Raw genomic sequence first — 19,730 nt, forward strand, 5'->3', positions numbered from 1 at the left:
TTAGCAATGGCCTCCTGCTTTTAAGTATTGAATATGGAAATAGGGGTGGTTATATTCAGCAGAAGTCCTACTCTGAGTAGACCTATTGAAGTTAACAGACGTTGCTGATGGAGGTTCTTTAATTTCAGTGTGCCTATCTCCAGGTAGGACTTAGCTGACTACTGTGGGTGCTTCATTATTATTATTACTGTCATATTTCATTGCAATATCCGCTTCGGACGAGAAGAACAAAGTAACACCCCAACACATCTCTGCAAACATAAGAGGAGTCTGCTGGATAAGGCTCATCTAGTTCAGCATCCTATTTTCACAGTGCAGAAAGTCTTATGAGCGCAACTCAAACACAAAAGCACACTCCACTTCTGCAATTTCCAGAAACGGGACTCTTTATTTTTACAAGGAATACTGTGCTATGTTATGGGTCTTTGCTGCCTGCAGCACCCTCTCTTAATAGGGCATGATCCAGCCACAGATAAGCACTTTTGATTGATTGATTGTCCTGTTGATTTCAATAGAAGAGTTAGGCATGCGCTTAAAATCTTTCCTGCTGAAATAAACGTGGCTTAAAGTTGCTGAGCTTTGGGTGTGCGCAGACTCCACTCACCCCAAGCTTCACACTGCAAGAGCTGAACCTGAGACTTTGAGGGCAAAGGCCGCAGCATATGCCCTGCATGCAAAAGGTCAGTTCTCAGCATCTCCTGTTGAAAGGACTGAGGTGCACACGCACAATATGTTCAAAACATATTTTCTCACACACAGAAGGAATCCTGGGAATTGTAGTTTGTTGAGGGTGCTGGGAGTGGTAGCTCTGTGGGCAGTAAACTACAGCCCCCAAGGGTTCTTTGGGAGGGTAGATGTGCTTTAAATGTATGGTCTCTATGCAGCCTAAATTAGGTCTGGCTAGCCCTTCCCTGTTCTCGAAGCTACCAGCATGAGTTTGACCAAACTGTGGGAGGCAGTGCAAGACAGGAGTGCCTGGTGTGCTCTGGTCCATGGGGTCACGAAGAGTCAGACATGACTAAATAACAACAACATTCATTCATTCCTAACCCACCCCCTGACACACACAGATCACTGATCAAACCTCTCCATTCTTAAGGAAATCAGCCCTGAGTGCTCACTGGAGGACTGATCCTGCAGCTGAGGCTCCAGTACTTTAGCCAACTCATGAGAAGAGAACACTCCCTGGAAAAGACCCTGATGTTGGGAAAGATGGAGGGCACAAGGAGAAGGGGATGACAGAAGAAGAGATGGTTGGACAGTGTTCTCGAAGCTACCAGCATGAGTTTGACCAAACTGCGGGAGGCAGTGGAAGACAGGAGTGCCTGGCATGGTTTGGTCCATGGGGTCAGGAAGAGTCGGACACGACTAAATGACTAAACAACAACAAGCCCTTTCTTGACCCAAGGATCATGTTCATCTTCGACCAACCCTACATGTCAGTGGGTGTGGACAACACACACACACAAACAAACATACAGGAGCTACAATTCTCCCTTGTGCAGACCTTTTTGTTTTATTTCTTTATTAATATTTTAGTAAGAAAATCCCAGTTATAGAAAATAAAGTGCAAATACATATGAAGTAAAACACGAGAGAGAAAAGATACAGCATGGTGCAATAAATAGAATCAGTTATACTACCATATGTTATTATATAAATCTAGAAGTACCATTGTCCAACTTTGGTGAGTGAGAAGGGGGACATTTGCATCCCCATTCCTGCAGAGAGAGTGCAAGAGAGAGACTTTAAACCTAACACAGATCTGATGGTGATGGAAAACCATGAATGAAGAATTCTGATCAGGTGCAAAGTAGTTTTGTTTTTTTTAATGCAGCCGGTGATGGAGTGCCACACAGCTATTAAAAGGACAGGTATCTTGACAGATACCAACAGATGGCAATTTTGGCTGTAGTTACATTTTACAGCAGTGTAATTTGCATAGCTGATGAAGGGAGCGTCCCTTAGAAAGAACACTCCTGATTATTATTTATTTCAAATGTCCCATTGCATTTGAAGCAAGCTCCGGGGCTGAGGCATAGTTCAAATTACGTAAGCCTGATCCACGTGCAGTTTCGAGGGCTAGGCTTGAGCGGATTACCTTTGAAAACAAAGCGGATATTTAGGGAAGGGGTGGGAGGGGGTGGGAATGGCAGTCATGTAATTCCTCCAGGGCAGGTATAGTTCTGGCCAGCTCACTGGTTTGGCAAAGTTTATACATCAAGAGTGAAGCTACCTGATGCAGCCACATGCTCCCTATCTGTGTACAGTGGTACCTCGGGTTAAGAACTTAATTCGTTCTGGAGGTCCGTTCTTAACCTGAAATTGTTCTTATCCTGAGGTACCACTTTAGCTAATGGGGCCTCCCGCTGCTGCCGCACCACCGCCGTGCAATTTCTGTTCTCATCCTGAATCAAAGTTCTTAACCCGAGGTACTATTTCTGGGTTAGCGGGGTCTGTAACCTGAAGCATCTATAACCCAAGGTACTACTGTATGTGGTCTGAACCTCCCACCCCGACTTGAGTTTTCTGGAATTCGGTTTCCTGGCAATTTTTCCTTTTCTTTAATGAGTTTCACTGCACCAATAAGTTTTATTTAAATAGGACGCCATCCCAGATGTGATGTAAAATGCTGCTGAATCCATAAAAATAATCAATGGCCCCAAAGTGGAAACAGTATATGAAAAAGATGTCAGTACTGTTGCGCTGCAACCCATTAAATTATTAAACATGTAATAATGTGAGCACATAAATATATTATCGTTCTTATATTGTTCCCAGCAATGCATAAGGTTGCACTGTGTCCCATAGCTTTGCTGAGAAGTTTTGGCTTGGCCATAGCCTGCCCTGTACCCAACAAGTCTCAATAGCCCTGCTCACACATTAGGTTGCTGACATGCTGATAGCTGCCTGCCTTGTTCATAGCTTCGCCTGTTAGCCTGCAATTCTATGCACTCTTACTTGAGCCAGAGCTGGGAAGAGCCATAACTCAGTGGCAGAGCATCTTTGCACCCAGGCTGCATCCCTTGCATTTCCAGGAAAGCTGCTAAGTGAAGATGAGTCATTGGTTTGTCTCACTATAAGACATCTCCCTGTGTTCCTACGGTTGAATTCAGTGGCATTTACTTCTGAGTGAGGGACGTGGGTGGCGCTGTGGGTTAAACCACAGAGCCTAGGACTTGCTGATCAGAAGGTCGGCGGTTCGAATCCCTGCAACAGGGTGAGCTCCTGTTGCTCGGTCCCTGCTCCTGCCAATCTAGCAGTTTGAAAGCACGTCAAAGTGCAAGTAGATAAATAGGTACCACTCCAGCGGGAAGGTAAACGGTGTTTCCGTGAGCTGCTCTGGTTCGCCAGAAGTGGCTTAGCCATGCTGGCCACATGACCCAGAAGCTGTACGCCAGCTCCCTCGGCCAGTAAAGCGAGATGAGCGCCGCAACCCAGAGTCGGCCACGACTGGACCTAATGGTCAGGGCTCCCTTTACCTTTACCTTACTTCTGAGTGAACATGCATATGAGGATCAGGCTGCAAGGCCCAACATTGCACCAATTCCCCTTCTACTGGGGTCCAGGTAGTGCGCTTTTGCAGCGTTGAATAAAACAAATGTCATAGGGCGATGCTGGAATAAGTCCCATTTCCCTTAGGGGGAATGTGTGCTGCTAAAGGTGTGTACAGGTAGCGATGACATGCCTTGAAATTAGCTAACGAGGAGGTGGGGAGGATGCCACTTCTGCGGGTGCCATAAAAGGGAAAGACGGGCATGTGGAAACCGAGGTTGCTCAACGTTTCCCAAGAGCCAAAAAAGTGATCTCAGCTTTCTAAGATTGCCAAGAAGAGAAGTGGTAGAACTCCTGGCAAAAATAGTCAAAGCCCCAAGCAGTCGACTTTGGTGGTTTCTGTTGCTGAGATGAGATCAGCTTCCCACTGCAGAGTGAGCATCTGCACTCGATGATCCCCTTCATTTGGCAGAGTCTCAAGAATATTTTAATTATTGTAAAGTATTGCTAAACATGAGGAGGGTGGATGTGCATGGCAGAAGAGAATCGAGACTTTTGTTCGAATAGGAACATCACTTACTGCACTCCTGATAAAGGTAAAGGACCCCTGGATGGTTAAATCGAGTCAAAGGTGACTATGGGATATGGCCCTCATCTCACTTTTCAGGCTGAGGGAGCCGGTGCTTGTCCACAGATGGCTTTCTGGGTCATGTGGCCAGTATGACTAAACTGCTGCTGGTGCAATGGGACACCATGACAGAAGCCAGAGTGCATGGAAACGTCGTTTACCTTCCCGCTGCAGCGGTACCTATTTATCTACTTGCACTGGTGTGCTTTCGAACTGCTAGGTTGGCAGGAGCTGGGACAGAGCAACGGGAGCTCACCTTGTCATGCAGATTTGAACCGCTGACCTTCCACTTGGCAAGCTCAAGAGGCTCAGTGGTTTAGAGCACAGCGCCCCCCATGTTCCCACACTCATTGCAGCTTTACAACACCAGACTCTTGGGATGAAAAGATTGCATTGAGTGTAGAACGCTGGTGGTGGCTTAAACTTACCCACATTTCTAAGGTGATTTGCAGCCCAATCCTGTGCATATTTGCTTGGATGGAACAAAGCCCCACTGTGGTAATTCCCATGTATGTTTGCATAGCAGGGCTTCAACCTTATGCACACATAGCTGGGTGTCAGCCCTATTGACCGTAATTGGGTGTTTACCTTAAGGCCAGAGATGGGGAACCAGAAGTTCTCCAGATGTCATTGGACTCCAGATCCATTAGCCACATCCAGCATGGCCAATAGTTAGGGATGATGGGAGTTGTAGTACAACAGTGCCGAAAAGGCCACAGACTCCATCCCTGCTATAGTTAATTGAATTCCTGGATATAACCTGCAGAACAGTTAACATAGAATCATAGAATTGTTATTATCGGTCTTTTTTGGCAGGAGGAATGATAGAATTGTAGAGCTGGAAGCCAATGCAGAAATCATTGCTAAGGCCTTGCCCAGAAAGCAAGGGCCTGTTCCTGAAAGATAGTTGGGGATCTATCCCACCTATACCTGGAACTTGAGGTCTACCAGGAGGAGCCCAGCTCCCTCTCAAACACTCAAACATCTCCCACAGGGACAGATGAGGCAGCAAGGCAGGCAGGAGCTAGCTGCACATGAGGCTACTCTAGAGGAGGGGGAAGCGCATGGAAGCACCTGCCTATATCAGGGCCTGTCTGACAACCGAGAAGAAGTGGAACCTGCACCTCCCATATAAAATTCCAGTCTCAGCTTTTTGTTTATTGAAATGTCAGCTTTCTTCCCAAACTCCAGCATTCCTGAGCTGGGGAAGTGGACAAAGCTGTGGATCAAAGGATTGATTTTAATTGTCTGGGCTACTTTGCAGCAGCGATGGCTGTCCATTATTATGAGAACATACAGGCGTTGGGGAGGAAACACTGTTAATTGTTGTGGAATCTTACTGGGGGAAATATATATCGTTTTGACTGTGGTTCCAATTTTCATGAAGAAAAATAGTTGTTCCTTAGTTGTCCATTTACCTGTGTTCTTCTGGTGCTCACAAGAAACATCATGAATCATAGCCAGAAGGCACATCACAGGTTATTGAGTCCAATCCCTGCCTCAAGGCATGCTACCTAACCATCATTTCCTGACCAGGCGACTGTCCAGCCGCTATTTGAATGCATTCATGGAAAGAAGAAATAGCTTCTGACAAATAGACTAGTACTATTATTTGCTTTGTCTACACCCCAGAAGACAGGCATTCCTGAAAGATGGTTCATCCAGGCTCCATGCTTCTCAGCAAATGTGCTTCGCTGAGTCCACTTCTGTGTTTGCAGAGGATGAGAGCACAACAGAGGGAGGGGGTCTAGACCTCCTTGTTGCTCAATCTCTTCCAATTTCGCAAGGAAAGCATCTGAAGAACTTGCAGAATGTCAGGCTGGTAGATGACTGTCCCTGAAATCTCCACCGAATCTTCATGTTGCATTAATTAAGATGTTTAGTGTTAGGTTTGCTTAAACATTTTCAAATTGTACCACTTGATATTATGAGCATTGACGGGACAATCTCTTGCAAGCCATCTTGAGTGTCCCATGTTATTAAACACAGGGCGAGAGAGACAAAAACGGAAAGGGTAGTTTATGCCATCTGTGAGGAACCTGTGGGCCTCCAAATTTTGCAGAACTACTTGTCCCCCTATCCATTGGCCATGCTTGCTAGGGCTACTTGTCATGGGCCAGGAGTCAGCTTCACCTGCTGAACAGCAGCCTGAAGAGGAAGAAGGTGGATTGACTCTACCTGCAGCTGATCTGTCTTCAAGGACACAGAGGAGAAGGCGCTGATGGGGACTAGCTGGCTCTAGCCTTCATAAACAGCTGACTAGCCTTCATAAACAGCTGACTAGCCTTCATAAACAGCTGACTAGCCTTCATAAACAGAGCTCTCAGCAGCAGTCAAATGCTGGTAACAGCACCTGTAGTTCCCGGCACTACCTTGCTGCTTCCTGCACTCCACCGGGACCCTTGGCTCTGTGTTCCTATGGATTCCCTGACCTCTAGACTGTTTGACATTGTATGTGGAGCCTGCTCTCAAGTTACTGTTCCTTGTAGACTCCTAGCCCCTGCTTGCTTGGAAACGGGACTCGGATGGGGCTATGACACTAATGGGAGTTGTGGCTCAGCAACAACTGGAGGACCAAAGCTGGTGCAAATTATTATTATTATTATTTATTTTATTTATTACCCTTCATCCATAGATCTCACAGCAGTTCACAGCATAAAAATGCAAGATAAAAACACAAAATGCATAACAAAAACAAGAAAACAAACAAAACAAATTAAGCTGGTAAATTAAGGCATGAAATCCAAACTCCATTCAGGAGCAGGGCTCCTGCTGGCCGAGCTGGCCTAAGCCTGGCAGAAGGAAAATAAGTTTATGGTGAACAGGACCTACTCTGAATTCCCCTTTTCAGGCCATGTCAAAGAAATACTCAATTCAGACATCAATCTGAATAGACCTTCTGATAGGATCGCACCTATGATTTTATGGAGGTTTTGAAGCAGAGATTGGATTCATGATGTAGCTGAGATGCTCGGATTGCAGGGGGCTGGACTAGATGACCCCTGGGGTCGCTTCCAACTCTGCAATTCTATGATTTGACATGATTTCAGAAATACTGAAAAGAAATATCTGCTAAACACTTTGGCCTAGCACTAATTGGAATTTTTAACTTTCAAGCCATAACGTTCCTTTAAAAATAAAGACTTTTTTATTTAAAAAAACCACAATGGATGAAAGTAAATGTAAAATGATTTATTTTAAGGGCAATGGTTACAGACTGAATAGTTTGATGGATACAGCAAAACAAATTCTTATGAATCATAGTCTTAAACGAATCAAGAGAATTCTAATGAAGTTAAAAGAAACTAGGTAACAAAAAAATGATTCATAGTGTAAATAAACATGCATGGACAGTCATAAGATTAAAAGTAGCACTTTAGAGATTGTGCTGGCTGTTAGCAAATACGAATTAAAATGAGGAAAGTAGACTGAGCTTAACATAGAGGAAAACATTTCCCGCTTACACTGAAGATTCATAAAGATTCTGCCTTCTCTTCGCTCATACTGTATCGTTTCCTATACAGTTGTGTTGATTACTCTTAGAGAGCGTTACTCTTGGAAACCAGGCAGTGGGAACAGGGCAGCTACTTCCGTTATTATAGCACAACTGGTAATGCAGAATGCTAAAATGACAGCAACACCGCCAGAGAACTCAAATTCATCCGCCTTCCTGGAAATGAACCAACAGCTGCCTATGGAACATTTGATAGCTAGGTGCCCACAGATGTTGTCACCAGCTTAGCAGTAACAAGAATATTTTTCAGTCTAGGGAGAACTCCCAGTCACTGAGCCACATGCCATCTACAATGCATAATAAAGCATGCAACAATTACATTATGTTCCCTGCATTTGTTTAAAAAATATATATGTTTGCCCAGGCATTGCATAACCATTAATACTGATTTGGCAGAAACCATGGTTTGCAGCAGATGATGCACTGAAATCCTGTACTTTAGTTTTGCATTGGTTTTTCTAGTGCTTTACAATATATATATATACTTTATATATTTTTGTGTTTTGAATGAATGAATAATGCACATTGAGAGTAATGTTCCCCATGCTGAAGCACTTCTAAGACCCAACTCTTCCGCCTTAAAGTTCTCTGCACCCTGCAGCCACTCTGCACATGGTCAGTGGTACTCTGCACACAGCAGTCGTACTATTCTCATCCTTACTGGTTCTAGGGGTGAGCCCATGGACAAATTAAGTCATGCTCATGTCACTGAGCTTCTTGCTTCAATAGCTGGTTTGGGGTGTTTTCTATTTACACATGTCTTAAATCACCCTTCGGTTGCTTTTGAATGGATTATTGCAACTCCTGATTTTTCCAGTAAAAGCAGAAGCCGAAAGTAGGACAGAGGCATTTCTAATGTTGATGTGCGTTCTGGCCAACATATAGGATAGGAATGCACATTACAGGCCCCAGTGCAGCAAAGGCTGTTCTCGGCTTCTTGCCTGTAATTGGCCTCTTACTCTAGGGCTCACTTTTCACCCACAAAATCTCTGGGCTGGGCACTACAGTTTATCCTTTTGTGGAAAAGTCTAATCCAATGGGAGCCGTCAGTTGCAGAAGAATTGCGCCACCCACCGTGGGCCTCAGAACTGTTGTGGTTTTCAGCGGAGTGAGGGATGATTCATGCCTGTTGGCTCTGGAAGACGTTGGCGGGTGAATGCCATGCTGAAACTGACAGGAAATTCAAAATGTGTCTCCCTTGCTGTTTGCGGTACAAGGCTTCCATTCAGAGGGGAGGAGCACAATATCAGATCAAAGCCAGCATCTTGCTTTCAATATAAGCCAGCTGTTAAGTGCCTCTGGGAAGCCTACGAGAAGGAGGCGAAGTCAACAGCTCTTGTGTGTGTTTGTATGTCCTTGGCCCTGGTATCTTATATTCAGAAGTCCACAGCTTTTGAACACAGTGATTTCATTTGGCTTTTGTAGCCAAGGATTGTTGACAGATGGCTTCTCCACACGTTTTCCTAATCCAGGGTTGCCATCTCACCCTCAGGATTGTGGGTGTCCGTCACTGCAATGCGGGTGTGAGATGTCACATGAACACGGCTGCATGTAGTCCGTGTGACATTGCATGTCCGCGTTGCGGCAGCCGCCGGTGGCAACTCCTCTTCCTCTTCTTCCTCCTTTTCCGCAGGGAGGGTCTCAGAGGCAAAGAGATGGGAAGTAGAGCAATGGTCAGCCTGGTGGTATTTGCTGCATTTCATCAAAAGCGAGGCAGAAATTTTTGGAACAAATAAAATTTCAGATTTTCTTTTGTTTTTTAAAAAAGGCTTGATAGTTAAACAATGCCCAGAACTGCTATTTTCTTGCCCACCTGTAAAATCTGCTGCCAAAAAAGAGAGAGAGAGACTTGTTTGATATACGGGAGGGAATGTTTGTGCAATTTATAATCAGAATGGCAGGCTTAGGTTTAAACACACCCTTAGCTTGCGAAATCATGGACTTGCAAATCTCAGAAAGAATTCCATTTCTTTTTCTAAGGAACACCTACCGTGTGTACTTTGGCAGGCTACCTTCCTCTTTATTTACTACCAATAGTTATTTGTGATACTAAATTGCGCCTGGATATCACAGGTTTCTGTCATCGCCTATACCTCTTCCTGGCAAAGCACTTCAAGGGATAGAGCTACTGAGTTGGAGCAGTAAAGTGAACAGGAATAGCGCTGAAGGCTTGAATTACTTTCAGTAAAAACAAAGAGTTAGGCCTGCCTGACATAATAATACCTTTCAAAGACTGGTTGATTATCGGAGGCGGGTTGCCAGCTCTCCAAACTACTCAAGAGCTTGGATTTAAGCCAATTCAATCACCTTAAATCCATTGGATTCCAGTTTAACCAGTGGGTCAAGGTGTGAATTACTTCCTAGGAAACCTCATCTGCAATCTTCTAATAATTTGTTTGGTGCCGTATGGCTCATTCCTCCCATATATGTTCTTTCTCGAAAACTGTATAGTCTTCGTGTGCAAATGTTAGGGCAATGGGGGAAGGTGTGACAGGTTAAATCAAAGTTTACCAGCTCTTTTGTTTCCATGATCAAATGAAAAAGTGGCTTTTCTTACTATATAATTTCTGCCTCTCACTTCCTTGAGTGGTGATGGTGAGATGTTCTAAGGCAGAAGTTTTCAACCTTTTTGAGTCCATGGTTCCCCTGACATTCTTTCTGCGGCACCCCTGTGGGGTTCAGGAGCCCAGTTATGTCATTCCTTGCCCGCAGGGCTGGCAGCCTCTCACCCTTTTCAAACAGCCTCCCTTGTGGAGTCTTCCCTCAGCTTCCTCTCCTCTCCCTTCTCCTTGGGAGTCCTCTAGGCAGCCACTGCTGCCACCTTGTCTCTGAGCTGTTTTCCCCTGCCCCAAAGAGAGGTGCCTCCTCACAGTGTCCATAGGGGCCTGGGTCTTGTCTGTCCATTCCCCCAGCAAGAGTGGGCAGACTGGTTGGCTGGGATTCTTCGCCCGCTTGTTTGCTTACTTCGAGGCCGTCTCAGCTCCTGGCAACCAGCCCCAGAGGCACCATTCGCCTGTGGAGCATGTAGCCAGGGCTGCTGTAACAAACAGCTGTGCAAGCCTTTGGGAGGCAGAGATGCAAGAGGGCATCAGAGGAAGGAGAGAAGGAAGGAAAGAGAGACAGAGGCCAGTGTTGCCTGCAGCACCCCTGACAATCAATCAAGGCACCCCAGGGAGCCATGGCACACTGGTTGAAAACCATTGTTCTAAGGCAGGGGTCAGAAAACTTTTTCAGCAGTGGGTTGGTCCACTGTCCCTCAGACCTTGTGGGGGGGGGGCTGGACTATATTTTGAAGAAAAAAAAGGAATGAATTCCTATGTCCCACAAATAACCCAGAGATGTATTTTAAATAAAAGCAAACATTCCACTCATGTAAAAACACGCTGATTCCTGGACCGTCTGCGGGCCGGATTTAGAAGGCGATTGGGCTGGATCTGGCCCCCGGGCCTTAGTTTGCCTACTCATGTTCTAAGGCAATGTGGCTAGGTTTGGTTCCCTTTGCATGAGGAAGTAGTGGAGATTGAGAGTGTCTTTGTAATGTTTCCTTTACTTAGAAGTATAGAATGAATAAAGACAAACTGGAATCTCAACAAGCAGAGCCCATGCTCTCATGAGATGGACTGAGGCAGTTGCCAGAGAAGTGGCAGTGCCAGCAAGATCTTGCAGAACTTCTGTGCCATCTCACAAGTGTTTCATGAGATCTAGGTGGCAGAGATAATTAAGTGAGGCTTACCACATACCCCTGGTAAGTGGGGCTTCTGTGGCAGGGCAGCGAGGGTGGCACCTTTTCGCTTCACCTCTGTTTTAATCAGCTTTTTGTTTATTGCTGATTTTAATTTTTTAAAAAATAATTTCTATTTTTAACCATTTTTACTAATTTTTTAAATTTTATTTTTGTAAACCGCTTTGAGGTTGTTGTTGTTTTACATTCAGGTGGTGTATAAATTTTATGAAATAAATACATAAAGGAAAGAAAGAAAAGTCCAAAGAAATCCACAGAGAAACCCAGGATTTTAGCTGGTGCCCACCCAGAACCACAAAAAAGGAGTAGTGAAACCAACAGTTCATGCTCTCTTTTTTTTCAACTCAAAACTTCCTGTGGTTTTAAAACAGTTCTTAACAGCACTGCAATGGAGAAGTGATGGGCAAGGAAGGAGGCGCCAACATCTATCTCACAGCAGGGAAATGATGTCATCTTCTGGGGAACCGTTAGCCAATCTTCTGTATGCCACATAAATAAGCTGTTCTCAGAGAGGGAACCCACCAAAGAAGTTCAGTAGAGGAAGAGGCAGTAGCATGCATGCTGAGCGGTTAAGCATGCCACTTTTATTTTGGAAAAAACAAACCTAAACAAACCAAAACTTCTTCATCGTTACGCAACAAAAATGTCACAAGATGGTGAGCAAGCTTTGGAGTTCACCACAGCCCTTCATCAGGCTGCATGTAAATTAAAGCCGTGGTGGAGGAATGAGAAATATCTGGCTTACCTGTCTGCATTAGTCAAAAAGTTCATTTTCGTTGCATAGACTTTGGACAGAGTATGGCTTTGTGGGTTGTCGTGAAGAGGATCAGTACTTCCTAGTTTACCACTACACTGTTATGTACTGAGTTGAATAGGATCCAAAATGCAGCAGTCTGATTCATCCCAGAATAGGATTCAGAATGCAGCAGTCTGATTGGTCCTAGAACAATAGGACCCAGAATGCAACAGTCTGATTGGTCCACAGGAGCCACCCAATCCAGCTCCAGGTGGAAGTGAATCCTCAACCTGATTGGCCTACAGGAGAATCCCGGAATTAGCCAATCACGTGGTGCCCATTGTGTAAATAGTGTCTATAAAGCAGACATTCAGGGGGAACTTCCATTCCTCCTCACCACTATGAGCTGAATAAAGAACATGAAATCTACCCTCGACTCTGAGTATATTTCATACACCCACTGGTTTTTAAACATAATGCATCTGCATTCAAATCAAAGGAACAAAAAACTTCATTCAGTTAAGCTTGCAGGACCAGGCAGGGCTGGGACATGAGGCAGTCTGAGGTATCTGCCTCAGGTGGCAGAACAAGAAGAGGTGACACCCCTTGAGGCATCCCTATCCAGACAAGGAGACGGGTTATTAAGGATTCATTCTACCTTGCTGAAGAATGCCTAAGATTTGGACCATATAGAGCAGCCTGGCTTGGGGCTGATGGGAGTTGTCAAAAACATCTGGATGAGGTTATTGTGCAAAGGCCTTCCTCCGGGGCTATCAAAACAAAGACAACACATCACATGAATATTCAACATTTGGAAACAAACTAAACTGATTGTGTTGAGCTGTTTTGAAAATAAAATCCTCATTCTACCCCACCTCCCAGCATCTTGTGATAACATCTCCTTTGTTAGGGAGAATTTCAATTTCTGTCATCTCACACCATTGGCCATGCTGGCTGTGTCTGATGGAGGAGCCCAGGTTTGTCCCACTCCTTCCCCAGATTCCACAGTTGTTAGATTTAACTTGACCCCCAAACCACTTCTACATAAAAGTCTCTTTCTGAAATATTGTTTTCATCCCCAGCCGTTACAATCTGTTCCAAAATGAAGTCATATTTTCATGTCTGTCATCAGGGTAAAACTGCTGATGGGTCCAGTATCCATTCCAATTCCTGAAAAAAAATAGAAATATCTTCTGTGGCTACTATTTGTAGATATCAGACTTTCCCCCTGTTTCCTGTTGAGCAATAACTGGGCTTATGAACAGAGCTGTTCACAGATCTTTTCAAGTGAAAGCTTATGTTCACCCAGGACTTGCGGCATTTTGTTGAACAAGGTCGTGGATGAAACGTTTTGTATCAGTAAAAATGTTAAAAATGTCCCACAAGGGTTTCCATTATAGCACTATCAAACCACAGTTACCAGCTGGTCAACATGTGTCAGGTCAGGCGCAGAGTCAACAATAAATATCAGGATCTCCTCACAGTCTGGCCATTTTTAAAACTTCTTTTTTGCTCCTTGTAAACCCTGCTTGATTCGGCATATACAGTGGTACCTCGGGTTAAGTACCTAATTGGTTCCGGAGGTCCGTACTTAACTTGAAACTGTTCTTAACCTGAAGCACCACTTTAGCTAATGGGGCCTCCTGCTGCTGCCGCACCGTTGAAGCACAATTTCTCTTCTCATCCTGAAGCAAAGTTCTTACCTGAAGCACTATTTCTGGGTTAGCAGAGTCTGTAACATGAAGCGTATGTAACCCGAGGTACCACTGTACATCTGGTTTTTTATTTTGGAAAAACACACACCCAAAAACCTATGTCTTGCATTGAACAGTTTTGTATAAAATCATTATCAACTGTTATGTTGGCCTGTGGTCATTGTATTCTTTGAAAACACTGGATTTGCTTCCTGTTTCATGCTTCCTCTCTCCCCCATGCCCGGACATTTTGGTCATTCGGCAAAATTCCCACCAACACCATTTTTACACCCGAAAACCAGGATTTATCAGGAATTTTCCTGTCAAGCCTAGTGCTCATCATCTGTATCAAAAGCGGGTTAAATATTCCTAGAAAGAGCTGCCACAGTTTATGCTCTGCCACTGGCTTGGCTTGTTTCAATGGTCGGCGTTGACACACTTGACACTGCAAAATAGTTTTCGACATTTAGAAATTTCGACAGATCGCTTCCCCCTAAGTTTGCATTTTTGGCATCAACTTACTTGGTGCTATTTTTCTAGAAAAAGAGGTGCTGGAGCTCACCATGAACTTTCCTCTTGTTCTCTTAGAATGTCAATGGCACCCACCTGAGAGGTGCCAGAGCTGAGCTCCAGCTGAAAAAAAAGCCCTGCACTTACATCCTTTCATGAACTCATCGCTATTCGTCTAGGGTCTTGACCTCTGTTAAAAAGGAGGGAAGTACAACATCTGTCCTACTGACTCTCAAACTTTGGGATTGTTGAAACACACACACACAACAACAACAACAACAACAACAACAACAAATCAACTTGAGTTGTGCAACTCAAATTGGGTCTGCTAGACCCAAAAAATTTTAGCGGAGTGGGCTAAAGTCACTTTAAGGGCCCCTAATTCCCTGAAGCTTAAGTTTCATTAATTGAACAATACATCTGTCCCTGGGGAAAACTCAGGGCAGATTTTGAGGAGGAGAGGTCATCTCACTGGGGAAAAGAGGGGAAGTTGCACTGTGCTTGTGCAATGACTTTGTAGGACCCGGAAATGCTTGCCAATCTACGCCAAATCACCTAGATCAGGCATGTCCAAAGTCCGTTTTGGGGGCCTAATCTGGCCTGCCGGTTGGTTTAATCCGCCCCCTGTGGCAGTTTATTTCCTGGGGTAAAACCCCTAAAAATGCTGAACATCAATCCCCAAAAAACCTCAACAACTTCAATCTTAAAAAAAGATCAACTTCATCAAATGTTCACTTCATCAAATCTGGCCCTCTTTGAAAAAAGTTTGATATATATCCCTGACCTAGATATATATCAGCAGCTCCCAACCTACCTTTTGAACACCCCAGTTTAAAGTGTATTGCTCAGGTTTAAATGATTATTTTAGAAAGTTTATTGTTTTAAATTGCTGATTTTAAATGTTATTCGCTCCAGGAGCTCTTTCAGGATTGAAGAGCAGGGTAAAACTATTCATAGATAAAGAAGGATAAAAATAAGGGGCTGCTGATAAAAAATGATTATGTACATCCTGGGTAATGATGCTTTTAGAACATCGCATCCAGCTGTCCAAAAACCACATTCTGCCCATCTTAATGTTTCCTAAAGTAGCTTGCTTATTTTTGCCAGTGGCAGATTTGTGCAATCATAGCCACGGCTCCGGAAATAAATGTTCTTCAAGCTTTTGGACTATGCAGCAAGCACTGGTGTGATGGAGGTCATAGAGTTGCATTCATTTAATAAAAAAAAATTTTGAACAGTTAACATCATGTAATTTTATCATGTGCCAAATCGTAGGTGCACCTTTAGAAGACATTTTGATGACGACTGGATTGCCAGTGGCCTTAATGAGATCTTTTCATTAGTTCTTAATGTACTGGTGTGAGATTGGTTTTAAAAATAGTCCTTAGGTGTTAAGGTTAACAATTGTTTGAAAAGAGTGTTTTACCAGAACATTGTGGAGGCTGATGAAGACTAAACTGCTCCATTGAGGTTCTTTTTACAATCAAGCAGTATATAATTTTTAAAAATAAAATAAACGTTGGCTTCTACCATTTCAGTTTTAATTCCATTTGAGGAAAGGCTCAATCTGTGATTGCCAGAAAACCAATCTCTGAAAGTGGAGTTACCTGAAGCAGGGCCTCCACCAATGGTCAGTGTACAAGCAGGCTGAAATGGGAGGAAGTAGCTGCTTTGATATCACAGTCCAGTCTTCTACAAGGCATCATCACTGCTGATCAAAGTTAAAGCATCATTGTCTTGTGAGAAGCTTCCAACATAGAAACATCCAACAGTGGACATAGTCTACTGTTAAAACTGGCAAGTACTGCTGTTGCATGCTATCCATCCACCTCGGTGAGGGTCTTCCTAGAAATGAATGTTGCAGGCTGGTGCAGGATGCTTGATCTTTGTTGATTCTGATACCAATTGACCTGATCTGGTTTTCCCAGTAGTGATGTATGGAAGTGAGAGCTGGACCATCAAGAAGGCTGATCGCCAAAGAATTGATGCTTTTGAATTATGGTGCTGGAGGAGACTGCAAGAAGTCCCATGGACTGCAAGAAGATCAAACCGATCCATTCTGAAGGAAATCAGCCCTGAGTGCTCACTGGAAGGACAGATTGTGAAGCTGAGGCTCCAATACTTTGGCCACCTCATGAGAAGAGAAGACTCCTTGGAAAAGACCCTGATGTTGGGAAAGATGGAGGGCACAAGGAGAAGGGGACGACAGGACAAAATGGTTGGATATTGTTCTCGAAGCTACCAGCATGAGTTTGACCAAACTGTGGGAGGCAGTGGAAGACAGAAGTGCCTGGCGTGCTCTGGTCCATGGGGTCACGAAGAATTGGACACGACTAAACGACTAAACAACAAAAACAACAACAACTTATGGGTGGCCTGACCCTGAATGTAAAATAAAGAAACTTTAATCTGAGAAAAAGTGAGTTGTTGTTCCAAATATTGGGGCATCTTGAGCCTTTCTTATGTGTAGTTCTCCCCACAGCATATGGCAGGCATGGTCAAACTTGGCTCTCCAGCTGCTTTGGGACTACAATTCCCATCATCCCTAGCTAACAGGACCAGTAGTCAGGGATGATGGGAAGTGTAGTCCCAAAACAACTGGAGGGCCACGTTTGGCCATGCCTGGCGTATGGCATTCACAGTCAAAAGATGTGATAATGGTCCTCAACTTAGATGGGTTTAAAACAGGATTACACAAATTCAGGAGAGGCACAGATTCAAGGTGGTCAAGACTGTCAATAGATCTCCCCTGAGTGAGTCCCTGAGGGCCCTGCTCTTGCCACTTACCACCTGGCCCAGGGCGGGGCCTGACAGGCCTCACTAGGACAGTTGTTACTGCCGGAGGGGCACAGAGTGTTTTTAAAATGTTTTTTAAAATTTTCTTTTGGATTTTTTGTATGTGGGGGGTGGGGGTGGGATGGATGTTTGGTTGGGTTTGGGGAATTATTTTTTTATTTTGATGTTTTTGTAATTTTTACATTTTTGTTTGTTTGTATTGTTTTATTGGTTTTGTTTGTTTGTTTAAGGTGTTATTTTGTTCTTAGGGGGAGAGGTCAGGGCTGCCGGGGAGTGGGCCCCAGCCCACAAAATGGCTGGGGCATGTTCCACAGGGGGGGATGCACTGGGACAACCGATCTCAGTGATCACGGGTAGGAGGAGGAGTTACGCTAAGACTAGACCATGTCATTACAAAGGGGGCAGGTTTAGTCGTTGTCTGAGGACTATTCCTGCCTCCGGGTCTGGTCCTGACCAGATGGATACTAGAATCAGCAAGGGATACCCACATGACCTGAAGGTGCTGCTGTGCAATGCCAGGTCAATGATTCATAAGACCACTGCCATCCATGACTTGATCATGGATGGAGGACTTGACCTGGCATGTGTAACAGAGACTTGGTTGGATGAAGCAGATGGGCCTGTCCTTGCCGCTGCTTGTCCACCAGGTTTCTCTTACGCACAGCAACCCAGGTCATGTGGGCGGGGAGGGGGGTTGCAGTGATTTTTAGGAAGTCATTAGTTTGCACCAGGCATCCTATTGGGAAGACCCAGTTTTCCGAGTGCATGTTCTGGAGGTTGGGCAATAGGGGCAGTATAGGATTCCTTTTGGTGTACCGACCTCCCCGCTGCACCAAGGATTCCCTGCCCAAGCTGCTTCAGGTCGTGGCGGATGTTCTCCTGGAGACACCTAGCTTGGTCATCCTAGGGGATTTTAACATCCATGACATGACCTTACAAGGGGCCGCTCGGGACTTCATGGAAAGCATGGCCTTCATGGGTCTGTCCCTGAATAAGTCTGGCCCAACCCATAGCCGCGGACATGCCTTGGACCTGGTGTTTACCTCTATGGATGTTGGTGATCTGACACTAAGTAAAAGCGAAACGAAAGAAGTGCCATGGTCAGATCACTTCCTGGTGCAACTGGACTTCTCTGCGACCCATCCCCTCTGCAGGGAGGTGGAACCAATTCGGATGGTCCGCCCCCGCCACTTAATGGATCCAAATGGTTTCCAGAGAGTGGTAGGGGATGCTTTATCCCATGTTGATGGCCTTTCAGCTGATTCCCTGGTGGCCCGCTGGAATGTGGAGTTAACCAGGGCTATTGACTGTTTGGCTCTGAAGCGCCCTCTCCGATTGCATGGAGCCTGGACAGCCCCGTGGTTTTCCATGGATCTGAGGGCAATGAAACAATCATTGAGACAGCTAGAGCGCCGGTGGTGGATAACTCATTCCGAATCTGACCGGACACAGGTTAGAGCTCAACATCGAGCCTACCAAGTGGCGATAGCAACGGCGAAGAAGAATTTCTTCACCGCCTCTATTGCATCTGTAGAAAACAGCAGCAGGAGACTTTTTCAGGTGGTTCACAATTTAGCGGAACCACCTGCAACATCGGGGCACAGTACGGGCCACATGTTCTCTTGCAATGATTTTGCAAAGTTTTTGCAGATAAAATTGCTCAGATTCGGGAAGAAGTAGACTCCACTGTGGGAGCAGGGCCGGGGCGGGAGAGTGCTAGAGTTCTGTCTAGTCAAGTTGAGTGGGATCAATTCCAATCTGTTACCTCTGAGGATGTGGACAGGCTGCTTGGACGAGTGAAACCAACCACCTGTCTCCTGGATCCTTGCCCATCCTGGCTTATAAAAGCTAGCCAAGAAGGACTGGGCGATGGGCTTCGTGGGGTGGTGAATGCTTCCCTCCGTGAGGGAGCCTTCCCAGACTCGCTGAAAGAGGCGGTTATTAAACCGCTTCTTAAAAAACCATCTTTAGATGCGGCCACGATGGCCAACTATCGCCCAGTCTCAAATCTTCCAATCTTGGGCAAGGTGATTGAGCGAGCGGTTGCCGAACAACTCCAGACACGCCTGGAAGAAGCGGACCATTTGGATCCCTTCCAGTCAGGATTCAGGCCTCATCATGGGACTGAAACTGCCTTGGTCGCACTGGTTGATGATCTCCGGCGGGCTAGGTGAGAGCTGTTTCCTAGTTCTGCTTGATCTCTCAGCGGCGTTTGATACCATCGACCATAACATCCTTCTGGACCGTCTGGAGGGGCTGGGAGCTGGGGGCACTGTCATACAGTGGTTCAACTCCTTCCTCCTGGGCCGTGTTCAGAAAGTGGTGGTGGTGGGTGAGTGTTCAGACCCCTGGGCTCTCACTTGTGGGGTGCCTCAGGTTTCTATCCTCTCCCCCATGCTTTTCAACATTTACATGCAGCCGCTGGGAGAGATCATCAGGAGGTTTGGGCTGGGTGTTCATCAGTATGTGGATGATACCCAGCTCTACCTCTCTTTTAAATCAGAACCAGTGAGGGCGGTGAAGGTCCTGTGTGAGTGTCTGGAGGCGGTTGGAGGATGGATGGCGGCTAACAGATTGAGGATGAATCCTGACAAGACAGAAGTACTGTACTGTTT

Source organism: Podarcis melisellensis (assembly GCF_964234715.1).
Source record: "Podarcis melisellensis genome assembly, chromosome: 11".
NCBI classification, from domain to species: domain Eukaryota; kingdom Metazoa; phylum Chordata; class Lepidosauria; order Squamata; family Lacertidae; genus Podarcis; species Podarcis melisellensis.